The 15,182-nt window shown below is 37.6% G+C and overlaps 1 non-coding gene across 1 annotated transcript; it reads left to right on the top strand.

Moving 5' to 3' along the window:
• The first annotated feature begins 14,627 nt into the window (after positions 1-14,627).
• Positions 14,628-14,703, top strand: TRNAN-GUU (transfer RNA asparagine (anticodon GUU)). The gene has a single exon. It is a non-coding gene; the product is annotated as a tRNA-Asn (tRNA).
• The last annotated feature ends 479 nt before the right edge of the window (positions 14,704-15,182 follow it).

Genomic DNA, 15,182 nt, shown 5'->3' with positions numbered 1-15,182 from the left:
ACAGTAGTTGGTACCATCAAGTACAGCTCAATGTAAGGTTGAAAGCAGGAGTACTGGCTGAAAGTCTGATGGAGAAGTTTAGATTTCAGATTCCATCATCACTCTTCTCATCTGGTAGACTTCCCCTCTAATCTTCCTCACCACAGTAATAGGGTAGAGGCTTGTCCTTAGGAGAGAGGACATCTAGCCTCTTCTGGGAATGCAACACATCTGACGGTGGAGGTAACGTTGATAAATAGAAGATAAAAGGTGATGTTGAAATATTTATTTTAGGAACCTTGAAATTTCCAAGTCCCTTCCTTTGCTAGGCTCCCACACTGCTGTTAGGCTAATTCCCTTCATGCAGGTATTAAAATAGTTTATTTAGGGATCTGATTAATATGACAGAAGTCAATTAATACTGATTATTTAGTTTCTGAATGACCCACTCTTTCATATGGAAGGATGGCCAAGGGTCATCAGTCATGTTTATAGGGCAGCCAACATCACACTTGGTAGCTGGCGCGCACACACACACACAGCAAACACACAGAAAAACACAACTTTTATTAGCACTTTTGAAGAGCTAGAAGATATATTATCTATGACTCGAAACCAAATGCCATTAAAAAATTCTTTCAGAGGGGGAAAAAGGGTTTTGGAAGTTAAAAATAGTAAGAATGAAAAAAATCAATAGAAACATAATACGGTAAAGTTGAATATCTCTTGGGAAGCAGAACATTAAAATGACACTAACAAAGGTGCTTAAAAAGAAGAGAAATGGTGATAAAAGGAGGCTCATCAAATAGGTCCACCATCTGGCTAATAGGATTCAGACAGGGAGAAGAGGAAACTGATGGGAGCAAATTAGCAAAGAAATAATTAAATTTTCCAGAACCGAGGAACATCAGTTTCTGTATTTAAAAAGCTCACCAAGTGCCCAGAAAAATTATGTAAAAACAGATAATAGGTCTCATTAAAGTATAATTTCACAACATGGAGGTTTCTACTAAAATTCTAAAATTTTCAAGATATTGAAAAACAACTACAAATACAACTCAACATAAGCAGTTGTCTATAAAAGGTCAAGAATTAGAATTGAATTGAACTTCTTTATCATAGTTGAGGCTGGAAGACCCAGACTTCTATATCCTCAAATCCTCAAGTAAGATAGTTAAAAACATGTTTTACACATGCAAGGTCTTTTTTTTTTTTTTTTAAATAAATTTTTATTAATGGTAATGGGATGACATTAATAAATCAGGGTACATATATTCAAAGAAAACATGTCTAGGTTATTTTGTCATTAAATTATATTGCATACCCCTCGCCCAAAGTCAGATTGTCCTTCGCCACCCTCTATCTAGTTCTCTGTGCCCCTCCCCCTCCCCCTAACTCTCCCCCTTTCCTCCCTCCCCCCACCCCTGGTAACCACCACACTCTTGTCCATGTCTCTTAGTCTCATTTTTATGTTCCACCAATGTATGGAATCATGTAGTTCTTGTTTTTTTCTGATTTACTTATTTCACTCCTTATAATGTTATCAAGATCCCACCATTTTGCTGTAAATGATCTGATGTCATCGTTTCTTATGGCTGAGTAGTATTCCATAGTGTATATGTACCACATCTTCTTTATCCAGTCTTCTATTGAAGGGCTTTTTGGTTGTTTCCATGTCTTGGCCACTGTGAACAGTGCTGCAATGAACATGGGGCTACATGTGTCTTCACGTATCAATGTTTCTGAGGTTTTGGGGTATATACCCAGTAGAGGGATTGCTGGGTCATAAGGTAGTTCTATTTCACATGCAAGGTCTTAAAACATTGTCTGTCATGTTCTTCTAATTAGAAAGATACTAGTATAATTAATCCTAGTTTTATATATATATATATATATAAAACACAAAATAAAATATATGATAAAATAGAATAAATGCACAGTAAATGGATGAAACCCATTGTCCTTGTTAATTCTAGGACAATGAATTCAGGTTGTGGAGATGGCTATTGAATTAATTGCGATACACATTTTTTACTCTAATCCTATAATTAGCTTTTGGGGGTTTCCAGAGAGGCTGTGTTGTGTGTGTGGGGATATTTCTTCATGCCCTTCACCCAGGAACACTAACACCTGAAGGCTAAAGATTGTAGCCTAATCATATCTGGGAAGTCTCATAGCCAGTTAGCCAACTATGAACAGCCAGGTTCAATCTACAACATCAAAGCATTTTCTAGGCTCACTTTCTGGCCCTGCTTCCTTTGGGGCCACTATCCCCGGAACCACAGGCAAACAGCCTTCCCTTGGCTTGTATGTCATGTTCCCACATTTTATGAAAACATTTACAGTGCATCTTTGCGTGCTAAATAAGGTTGCTTCGTAAAAGCAATGTGTAACTGGAAGAGAAAGATAACCAATGACAGCATCTTACATTTGAATAATTCTTTGATTTTGTAAAGTACTTTAACAAACTATTTTTTTAACCCTCAAAACCAGACTGTGGAGTGGAAAGGGAAGCTCTATTCCATCCAGTTAAGTGACTAAGAACAGTCGAAGGCTAATTGGAAATTGAGAAAAAGCCAGGTCCCGGAAGTGTGAAGCCTCCTTAGCCTCCTTCCAGTGCCCTTGATCAGTTTCTTGGCAATTAATTCTAAAGGAGAAAAGGAGAAGCAGCAGAGCCACACCTTTGAGGCATCAGTCCCATCGCCTTTATTCATGCGAGGGGCACTTCCTCTGGGCTACCAGGTCACTCTTTTCTTACACGGTAGCCATTATCATTTCAGAACTAGTGTACAGTATTTGTAGGGCTCATGTATACTTGCTGTGTCCCTGTATCCCACAAATCAGTTAGTCCTCTCTCTTTTCCAGAATCTCCAAAACATCCCCCCCACCCACAACCACTAACAATATTTGACTGGTATACGTCCTGGTCCTACCAAGCTCTAAAAGTGACTCATTTACAAGTCACTTCCCCTCCCCGAGAACTGTGGTAATCATTTTATTTATTGATTTATCTTTAAATTTTTAAATTGAATTTATTGGGGTGACATTGGTTAATAAAATTATACAGGTTTCAGGTACACAGCTCTGCAACACATCATTTCTGTATTGCATTGTGTATCCAGTGCCCCAAGTCAAATCCCCCTCTATCACCATCTACTCCCTTTTACCCCCCCACCTCCCCCCAGCCCCCTCTCCTTCCTGCAATCCTCACACTGTTGTCTGTGTCTATAAGTTTATATTTTTAAATAGCACGGAAAAACTTAATCGATTTTCTAAGATTATTCTAGGACTAGTGTTTATTCCATAATTCTATTCACTTCTTTGTTTTGATAGAGCTATGTTGCTTAGATGATGAAAATGCCCTATTTCATGGCTTTGCTAAATGGTCACTTAAGAAAGATGATAGTAAAGAAGGAAGTTGAGGGGGTAGGAAAGAGACTTTTTTCCTTTTCAAAAATTAAAACATATATTTAAAAAGGCCACATATATATTTTAAAACTTACTATGTGTTAAGCAATGTTCTAGGCAAGTTACACATAGTATCCCTAATTTCCATAACACCTCTTTAAAGTAGGTACAATTCTTTTATTTTAATTAACCATTTTTTAAAGTAGCAGAACAGTCATATTTGCATATGACAGAAACACACACACACACACACACACACACGCACAAACTCAACAAAAGATACAGAACATTATAAGTTTAAGAAGTAAATTGCCCCAACAACTACCCAACCCAAAACAACATATAAGAGCTATCGGTTTCCTTATATCCTTCCCAATACTAGAAGAGTAAATGGCTTAAAGTAGAAATGGTGGGATGAAGAATAAATACAATTTAATGTTGATGAATAGGACCAGAGTATTCTCCTCAAGGTTGTACTAATTTATGTTTCCACTGGAATTCAAAAAAAAATATTTTCTGACAATCCAGTTTCCCTCCATGACTCATGGCTTACAACCTAGTCAGTACTAGATATCATTAAACCTTTATATGTATTGTAATATAATAGTTATAAATGTGTCTCATTTTAATTTTTTTAAAAATTAGTGAACATATCTTTTTTATATTTATTGGCCAATTGCATTTCTTTTTGTGAAATACATTCTTGTATACTTTTTGTTTCTATTGAGTTATGCATCTCAGTTTTCCTGATTAATGAAAGCTTTTTATATATTAAAACCTTAGGCCTTTTTCTGTCATGTCAGAAATATTTCTCAAATTTGTTGTGTATTTCAAGTGTTCTTTTCTTATTACTTTAAATGTTTCTCATGGCATCTGTTTAACTGATTTTTTTTCCTTTCCTTTTTTTTAGTGAGAGAGACAGAGAAGGATAGATAGGGACAGACAGAAAGGAAGGGAGAGAGATGAGAAGCATCTGTTCTTCATTGCAGCACCTTAGTTGTTCATTGATTGCTTTCTCATATGTGCCTTGACCGGGGGACTCCAGCAGAGCGAGTAACCCTTTATCAAGCCAGTGACCTTGGTCTCAAACCAGTGACCTTGGGCTTCAAGCCAGCAACTTTTGGGCTCAAACCAGTGACCATGGGGTCACGTCTGTGATCCCACAATTAGATTAGCGACCCCGCGCTCAACTGGTGAGCCCATGCTCAAGCTGGATGAGCCCGCACTCAAGCCGGTGACCTCAGGGTTTCAAACCTGGGTCCTCTGCGTCCTAGTTTGATGCTCTATCCACTGTGCCACCACAAGGTCAGGCCTGTTTAAATGATTTAAAAAAATCTTCCCCTCATCAAAACTATAAAATTTCAAAGTTTTGTATATTTTTGTTACTTTTCATGTTTGCATCTCTAATATATATATTTTTAGTGCAGGTGTTTTAATCTGAGAAATGAAGTTGGGATCCACTACAACTCTAATCCTGTTTCCCCTTGACGTGGCCCTTACATCATACATTTCAGTGTTTTTTCCTTTCTGATTTCAAAGTTATCTTTTTTTAAATTAATTTTTAATTTATTGTACTTATGTGGATTCAGGTGTCCCACTGAATATAACTCCCTCATCAAAGTTGTCTTTATGATAAATTTCTGCACATGTTTTGGACAATTTCTGGATTATTCATATTCTAATATTCATTAACATTTTGTTCAATTTATCTGTCTTTCTGAATCAGCACTGTTTTTTTTTATTTAACTTTTAAGTTTTTTTGGATAAAATAAGTCCAACTCATAATTTTCTCTCACCATTTTCTGTCTTATATCATATTTACTTTATAAAATGAATGTGAACATTATGTGTTATATTTCTAATTCACCATAGAATTACTTTTTAATTTTTCTTTGTATCTGTATTCATATGTAAAAATAGTAGGTAAGGTTTTGTTTGTTTGAAAATATGGACAGATGTGTTTGTCTGGCTTTGATAGCAATCTTATACTACCTTCACAAAAAGAATTTCAACCCCTCTCAAGGTAGGGATAACTAAGTCTCATTCTAAAGATGGCAAAACTGAGGCTGTAAGAAGTTAACTAACTTGCCCTGGGTGATATATTTCTTAAAAAACAGATCTGTGATTTTTTTGTCCACTGAACATAGAAATATTTATCTTGATTGGATAATTAGAGACTGGAGCATTTGCTCCAGAATAAGACACTAGATATGAACAGCCACTTTAAAATTTGTATAGAATTTGAAGCATGTATAATTTTATAATTTTTATGAGAATCACAGCACATATATAAAATCACATCCTGTTTTTCAAATAATGCTTATGGCCATGAAAATCCTTTTTTCTTCGCAATGCCCCTTGTAATACAGGGAGTAAACTAAACCTCAAAGAGGTCTCAGGACTTATCAAGGTCGTAGATCACTCTAGTAATCAGACCAGAGCTGGAAACCAACAATGATGGCCACCCAGGTAAGTCCCCTCTGTGTGAGTCTACAGGCTCTTCCTCCAAAGAATTAGCAATAGTCTTTCTTCACTCAGAGGAATATGAGGAATATGACAAGTTTTTCCACAAAGAGAGTCAACATATTTTGGTTGAAACTTCACCCTGTCAGAAAGACTGCTTTGCTACCATTAGAGCTTTTAAGCAAGGATGAGATAGTCACAATAATTATCTTCCATTAGCAAAATGATCTGGCACCAGCTTCTTTCTCCGGGTGCCCCAGCCTCCCTTCTGGAGCAGAGAACATCTAAAACGGGCTTTGAGAACATCATAGTGGAAAATAATTATAAGTATAAAAATGAGCTGGAAGAGGCTGAATTAATCAAAGAATCACAAATGATAAAGAGCCCACGATCAGAAAAATTTGATAATTTGAGCTGATATAATTAAGGTTCTGTCTTTCCCATAGATTCTCTGTAGAGCAGCCTTCCAATTAGTACGCTTGCATCATCGCAGCAATAAGGCACAAAACATTTCACCATATCAGAGAGCATTTATCCATCTAATTCATTCCCCTTACGTGCAGTAAATAAGGCTTATAAAATTCTACTGATTGCTTTAATTCAAGGTTTAACAGAAACCTGAAGAATCTCTGGCTTGAAGCCCAAGGTCACAGGCTTGAGCAAGGGTTCACTCGCTCTGCTCCTTGACAGGAGTCTCCTGTCAAGGCACATTTGAGAAAGCAATCAATGAACAACTAAGGTGTCACAATGAAGAATTGATGCTTCTCATCTCTCTTCCTTTATGTCTGTCCCTATTGGTCCCTCTCTCTGACTCTCTCTGTCTTTGTCAAAAATAGGTTATTATTGCTATGTAGTTATTACTGCCATTTTATTCTTTAAATCTATACTCTTTTCAAGGGGAGTTCAAAAGAAATTTACAATCTTTTGTCGAGATTGTCTCTCTTTTTTTTACCCAGATCTGAAATTTAAAGAATTTCTCTATTTGGTAGCCTTTTTTTTAAATCACTTCTACCACCATAGCCATAATCAGTGTCATCATCATTTTCATCATCTTCTTATCATCATTATCACCATCATTTTCCACTGTGTGTGTGTGTGTTATGCCATTCTGTGTTTGAGAATGTTCCTAAGCAAATCAGAGCCCATGCTTGTATTTGTCCAGAGTTTATAACAAGAGGGGAAAGAATGCTGACAATACCTTCAATAAATGCGAATGGTGTGTATTCTAAAATAGTCATTAGGACATTTACACACTAAAGGAATGCTAGTGAAAGACAGGGCTGTAGAGTGTGTGTCCCATGAAGGCAGGGGCTGTGTCTGCTTCATTTACCACTGTGTACCCATCACCTAACGCCATGTCTAGCACTTTGTTGATGGCTCCGTAACTGTTTGTCAAAATGAAAGTCGGGCGCAGTAAAATGGAAGGTCTAGCTCTAGTCGTTGAAGTTAATATACTTGTTCCCAAACTTTACTGCACATTTAAAAAAATGTTTATTGTATTGATTATAGAGAGAGAAAGAGAGAGAGGAAGGGAGAGAGGGAGAGAGAGAGAGAGAGGAACATCAATCTGCCCTTGTATGTGCCCTGACCAGAGGATCGAACTGGCAACCTTTGTGCTTTGGGACAATGCTCTATTGAGCTATCCAGCCAGGGCAAGATTTTATTTACTGATTTCTAGAGAGAGAGACAGAGAGAGAGAGAGAGAGAGAGAGAGAGAGAGAGAGAGAAAGGGGCAAGGGAGAGGAGTGGGAGGCATCAACTCGCATTAGTTGCTTCTTGTGTGTGCCAGGGTTTTGAACTGGCAACCTCAGGGTTCCAGGTTGACGCTTTATCTACTGAGCCACCACAGGTCAGGTTCTACTTCATATTTTAATCTCTTAGGACCTTTATTTTCTTTCTTTCTTTCTTTCTTTCTTTCTTTCTTTCTTTCTTTCTTTCTTTCTTTCTTTCTTCTTTCTTTCCTTTTTATAGGATTTATTTGGGTGGCACTGGTTAACAAAATTATATAAGTTTCAAGCACACAATTCTACAACACATCATCTGTATACTGTATTGTATGTCCCCTTCCTCCTTCACCATTCCACTTGTGACCCTTTCTAAGCTGCACACCTGGTAGAAGAGAACGACCTTCCCCAATGAAGGACAGGAATGTTCTTCGGTCAAGTGTATACGAGTAGCTGTGCTTCCTGGCTAGAGCCTCCAAACAAGCTCTCCTGGGATCTTTAAAAAAATCCTTATTTCTGGGGGTCCCACTCCCAGACATTCAGATTTAATTAGTATTGGGTGCAACCTTCTCAACTGAATTTTTAAAAGTTCCTCAAGTGATTTTAACATTTAATGACTTTTGGGAATCACTGTGTTAATACAATTAAAAGAAGCCCAACTTTGCACACAAGGCATTCTTAGCTTATGATCTCATTAAGTAATCAATCAAGTTTGCAAACATTTGCTTTGTACCTTTTATATGTGAGGCATTCTACATGGCTGTAGGGAATACAGAGGACATAAGACATGGCTCTTGGCATTTCTTATTGATCTGGGAGACAAACAAAACCCTCTTCTTCCTCTAAGTCCCTAAATAATTATTGGCTCACTTGTAAGTCATATACAAATATTTGTCAATATATCATATTATTTGACCTGCATTATGTTTTAGTTATGTCAGTCAGGGTAAGCCAGATCAATGCTGCAATAACAAATCACACCCAAATCTTAGTGGCTTAACACAACAAAAGTTTCCTTCTATACTCACAATGTATTTCACATGGTAGAAAATTCCTTCCAAGTAATGACTCAGGATCCAGGCTGATCGAGTGTGTACCAACTTGTATCTGCACCTGTTGGGCACACAGTTCCCTTAATCTCTGCCATGGCAATTTAGAAGGGAGTCCGGGGAGCTTTGCACTTGCAGTGTGGTTTGTCCAAGGCAGTTATCCTTTATCCTTGTCTTCTATTTGTTTTGCAGTCTCATGATCATTATACCTAAATGCCTAGCATTGGTTACTGTCTACATAATGGTCCCACAGCCTACCTCTTTTTACTGCGATCAAGCCCACGTATGTCTACTTGATATTTTGCCCAATTGCCCCACATACGTGTTGAAGTTACCATCTCTAAACCTGAGCTCCTTATCTGCCTCACCTACACCTACTCATTCTGTCTACATTAGTCTCAGTGATGTGTACAACCATCTTTCCAGAGGTTAAGATGGAACTAGTGGATTTATTTTAGGGTTTTCCCCAACACCTACCTCCTCTTTAATATATTTCCCCGCTTTGTATTGACTCCTCTTAATTCTAAGCCATTTTCTAGTTTCAACCTGGAGGAGAGCATTTATCTTCTAATAAACTCTCTGCTTCCATTCTGGCCCTGCTTCAGTCCATTTTCACAATCCAGCCAGAAGGAACTTTCTGAAATATAAATATAATTGTGTTCTTCATTTAAAGTCCTTCAATAGTTCCCAATGGGTTTTGGGATTAAAAAAAAAAAAGAAAAAACCAAGCACCTTATCTTAGTTACCAGACTGTTTATTAGGCCTGACTACACCTGACTTCATCTCTAGGCTTACCTACAAGTTCAGCATTCTCTCTGGCCAGATTAACAAAAAAAACTTGCAGTTTCCTGATTTGAATAGACTTTTATGTGCTATGGTGACTTCACGCCCAATAATTTTTGTCTCAAATGTTCTTTCTCCATGTCTTCAGCTCTTATTTGACCTTCAAGACTCAGCCCAAGAAAGAATTCATCTCCGGTGTGTTTTAAGGTCCTCTGTGCTCATATAATACCCGTTTATGACCCATACTATAATTTTTAATGTGTATATTTGTTTTTCCCTACCATTGGCTTCTAGATAAGTTTTACCTCCTGGGCAAGAGAACAGACATACTCCAAATTCCTTAGGATTATAAGAACACCAAGGGAATATTGGAGGGCAAAGAGTACTTCAGCTTTGGTTGGGTAGCTCTATTGGTTAGAGTGTTGTCCTGATAAGATAGGGTTGTGGGTTGGGTCCTCAGTCAGGGCACATATAAGAACCAACCAAAAAGAGGAACAACAAATTGATTGCTCTCTCTTTCTTTCTCCCTCCTCCTCCCCCTTTCTCCCTTCCTTTCTCTCTGAAATCAATCAATTAAAAAAACCCAGTGTTTGTATACACAGTCCTACTGGAGAACTAGGATGTCATTTGTCATCATTTAAGTTATAATAACTCCAATGTTTAGTAGCTGCTCTTGTGAATGAAAAATAAGCTTCTAGATGGCCTTGCCTGTGACTCACAGCAGCTCCATCTCTGCTCCTCTATCTTGCCAGCCTGTCTACCCTGCTAGCAACTCTCTATCATGGTGTCTGCTTAGACAAAGTTTCTGTTAGGTTGTGGCTTGTAATGTCTCATGTGTTCTGATTGATGTTTTCTCTTGGTGTGTCTCCCTAATTTTGTATTTATTTTTCGCATACATATCTGTATCTCATATATTAAAGCTCCTTTTTATTGGTTTACACATTACTTTCCAATATTGGATATCCTCTGTCTTATACTAGACAATTGTAGAGTTCTGTCAGTTGATGAAGACATCCAGTCTATGGCGTTCTGTTCTGGAAGCCCCAGTAAAATAATGTGTTATTATTAAAGAGAGCTGCTATGATGCTCTCAGTTCATCAAAGTAGGTACAGAATGAGGCACAGAGTGGAGAAGAAAGTCCTAATTTCTGATGCCCACAGCACCTGCAACTCCAAAGGCTGAGATTTGCGGGTTTCCAGAGATAGCTTTACTTACCTGAACATTGGTGTTCTTCATATTACGGTCAGTGGCCATAGATCATCACCTGCAGGAGCTTTGGAGGAAGCAACCAGTGTGGACAAGTGGAGGTCACAGATGGAATGGAAAAAGGAAGCAAGAGATTGGTAAAGGGGTACATTCCTTGAGGAACTCCTGAAATGTTGAGAAGTTCTTAATGTGGAGGAATACCCCACTCTCAGTTGGATATTGGCTATTAAACCCGTGGACATTTAGATCACACAAATATTACAAAGAAACCCTGTTGGAACCTGTCTTAGATCTATTTCCTGAACACGCATATTCGATATTAGGCAAAGCTTGCCTTAGGCTGTGCCTCCTCTTCTTTCGGTTAGGCTGTACCCTAAAATAGTCCCAATAAAAAAAATTCCAAATGATTAATCTTCAAGCTATCCTAATCTCATCACATAGCATAATTTTTCTGCACTTAAACCACAGCCTGTGTGCTTTAATGATTAGCTCTTTTCATCCTCTTTAACTTATAAGCAAAATTGATTCTTCAGATCAATATACCCAGGGGCGCAGAATTGGGGCTGATGGTGGAGTCTGAGGGGGACTGTCTGAATGTTAATTGTTGCTTCTCATGTCTCCGGGAGCAGAAAGGTTGTTCTCATTTTCAGAACCAAACTCTGGCTACCTGTCGAAATCTATAGCAAACCACCAAAGTCATTTTTCTCCAGACCCCCAAATAAAAGGAGATTAATCACATTTGTCTCTCTTACTACCTTTACAAGAGGGTGTTTTTATTGCAAAAAGCTGCTTGTTGACTTAACTTTGACAGCCACAGAGTGTGGTAAATGATGATGGAAAGGTTTGAAAAGGCCTCAGAAAATGCTCTATGCTTAGGATTCTGTCTATTTAATAACAATTCTCTCCTGCTCAGGTCTTCACCAACAGAGCAAATTGGGAAACCGAAGCAGATATTTAGAGAAGTGGTTCTCAAAGTGTGATGGCCAGACCGGCACCAGCAGTGGCACCTGAGGACTTGTTAGTAATTCAAGTCCTTGGGTCTCATCCCAGACCTAATGAACCTGCAACTTTGGGAGAGGGGCCAGGGAATCTGTGCTTTAACAAGCCACCTCACTGGTTCTGATTAAGTTTGAGAACCACCACTCTGGACAATTCAGCTGTGAAAACTATTTTCTTGACATTTCTGAGGAAGAATAGTTTCCACAGTTCTTTCTTCATCTTTCCTAAATCTGATCCCCACAAAAAAAGATTCAAATCACCATAGCTCACCTCTTCCTCATGGGATCTCCCCCCAAAACTGAGATTCTTTCCCTGGAATTATAACATTCATCTGCATCCACTCAGTTCTTCATCGACCGCCCTACTTTCTAATGTTCTAAAGAACTCAGAATATGCACTGCATAAATTCCACAAATACGTCTACTTGTGTGTGATTTTTGTTTATTTTTATTTGTACTCCACAATGCTTACCAATAAAGTTGAACACACAGCATAAAGACTTTCCATATAAATAATAGTTATTTTAAAGTGTTTGTATGTGCTAGGCACTAAGCTAAGCACTATGTAAACTTTGTTTTAATAGAGCCCCAAACAACCTATTTTATAGATGAGGAAACAGGGTCATAGAGAAGTTTAGTAACTTTGCTGAGCTTTTACAGATATTAGGACTCACCTAGACCCTATCCAGTACCCTACTTGATACTTGCTGATACCTGTTGATGGAATTAGAGGGCATTGCTCAGCTTGGATGATCTTTATGTTAGTCTCGTGTCTTTACCATGTAACTGACAACAGGAACATAATGGCTTTGGCACGCAATAGTTCTACTTTCCACCATTTTGTTTCTTTAGGACAGGTACTACATTGGCAACAAGGAATCCACAGATATTTTTAGTAAAGAAAGCACATAGTCAGATGACCAAACTAGAAATTTTAGTCTCTTACAAAATAAAAAATATTATCTAAACCTTGCTTAAATGGCTTGAATTTGTGACAGGGCTTCAATGATGATATTTGTTATGTAAACTAGCTAACTCATGTGAACTGTGTCTATTCTTTTATCAAGGGGTGAGAGAATGACTTTAAATATTTTGTTTGATTTCAGCTTGTCATTATTCATGTAGGAATAATAAACAATTGCTGAATATGTGAAAAATACAGATTTGGAGTGAGAAAATTTGGCTGGGTCATGACTCATCTATGTCAATGGGCAGAGCTCTGGGAGACCCTGGATCCACTATCTGATGGTGAACAAATTCTTAGTAAAATGATACAATTCCCTCTTCAACAAGAAAATGCCTCCATTTGAAGGGCAAGGCCTTTCTATTTCTTTGGTTCCATTTTTTTCCTCTATGACATATGGTTTTGAAAGAAGTCTTTCAAATCCTGGATGACAGACACCTTGCAGAATAATAAGGAGCAAGGCTGAGTGCTGAAGGAACCGAGCAGAACGGAGTAGCTTCTATGTCTGCTTCTGTGCTGTTGAGTTCTGTAACTAGGGAATATTACTCAAAACCTCACTGGACCTTAATTTCCTCATTTAACAAATGAGAATACTGGACCACATATTGTCTAGGACTAGATGATCTGTTATGAGAAATAGATCCAATTCTTCAGATTGACATTAGAAAAAGTCCATCAAAGATTTTGATGTCACTATCAAGATTCATCATGATGAAATAGATTTTTGTCTGTTCATTATTTATTAAGTAGAGCCATTCTCTCTATATTTCTGTGACAACAATGTTGCCTTACTGGGGAAAGATAACAAGAGTTCTTTATTTTTTATATTCAGTTGTTTAAATTTAGTTTTCAATTTAATTTTATTTGCACATATAAATTTGTAAATGTAATTAATTTGTAAAAGTAATCATATTTATTTTTCTATTTTTACCTTTATTTTTAAATTTTGTTCCTTTCTCTAATCCACTAATATCAAAGTCCCTTTCATTTTTCAGTAACCTCCAAAACAATCTGATGTATGTCCTCTCAAATTTTCCTTTTACTTCTTTGAAGATCCTGTACACATACACATACATAACAGTTTTCTTTCTTTTTTGATTCTTTGTTTGGAATTAAACAATATAAAGAAATTTTTATATCTTATTCAATATTTCACAAGCTCTCTCATTTGGTGGCTTTAATTCATTTTTTTACATGACTACATAATATCCTTTGGTATGATGTATCATACATTATTCAGCCATTTTTCTACTAACAGGCAATTTATTTCCAGTTTCTGTCCATTCCTAACAATTTTGCAGGAGGTTTCCAGGAAGAATTTGGAAGTGCTGGGTTAAAGACTTTATTACATTTTAACAGCTGGTATTAGATCGCTTGCCCAAAGGGCTATAGCACTTTAAGTTCTACCAACATTTTATGAGTTCCTTTTCCCCTTATTCCTATAAAGAGTAGGTACTATGGCACCTTTTACTTTTAATCATGTATCAACCTGATATAAAATGCTAATTCCTTATTAATTCAGTTAAATGCAAAAGAAAGTTTCAGCAAATATGAGACTATTCTCACATTGTTGGCCATTTTAAATTTTGTTCATAAATTGTCCATTTATGACACAGAGCTTTTCCTCCTGAATTATATACATATTTTTCCCTTGGAAATTTGTAAGAATTATGGGTATGTTAAGAGAACTGTCCATCTGTTTTACATCTGTTATCCTCCCCGTATATGATACTGACTTTATTTATGGTATCTTTTATATACACACTTTTTATATTTGTAATTTCTCTAAAATTCTCCAGTATTTAAAATTTTCAGTATTTGAGTTTTTAGTCTTAAGTTTCCCTCACCCCTACATTATGCAATACAGTCTTGATTTTCTTTCACAATTTATTATAACTTTAGTTTTTAAATTTAATCTACATAAAAATGTTAATTTAAGATGGAGACTTTTTTTTGTTTTCTTTTGAATGAGTGACAAATGTACCATCATCACTTGTAGAATGTTGACCCTGGGCCCTGGCTAAGTAGCTTAGTTGGTTAGAACATCGTCCTGGCCCTGGCCGGTTGGCTCAGTGGTAGAGCGTCGGCCTGTTGTGCAGAAGTCCCGGGTTTGATTCCCGGCCAGGGCACACAGGAGAGGTGCCCATCTGCTTCTCCACCCCTCCCCCTCTCCTTCCTCTCTGTCTCTCTCTTCCCCTCCCACAGCTGAGGCTCCATTGGAGTAAAGATGGCCCAGGTGCTGGGGATGGCTCCATGGCCTCTGTCCCAGGTGCTAGAGTGGCTCTGGTCGCAACAGAGCGATGCCCTGGATGGGCAGAGCATCGCCCCCTGGTGGGCATGCTGGGTGGATCCCGGTCGGGCGCATGTGGGAGTCTGTCTGACTGCCTCCCCGTTTCCAGCTTCAGAAAAAAAAGAAAGAAAGAAAAAAAAAAAAGAACATCGTCCTTATACGACAAGGCTGTAGGTTCGATTACTGGTTAGGCCACTTGCAAGAGTCAACCAATGGATGCATAAATAAGTGGATCAACAAATTTATCTTTCTTTCTCTCTCAAAATCAATAAATAAATTAAAATGGTTGATCCATTTTTCACTAATGTAGAACTTCTA

Source organism: Saccopteryx leptura, chromosome 11 (assembly GCF_036850995.1).
Source record: "Saccopteryx leptura isolate mSacLep1 chromosome 11, mSacLep1_pri_phased_curated, whole genome shotgun sequence".
In the NCBI taxonomy this organism is placed as follows: Eukaryota; Metazoa; Chordata; class Mammalia; order Chiroptera; family Emballonuridae; genus Saccopteryx; species Saccopteryx leptura.
Note: the sequence above shows the minus strand (reverse complement) of the source record. Positions and strands in the feature narration are given on the sequence as shown.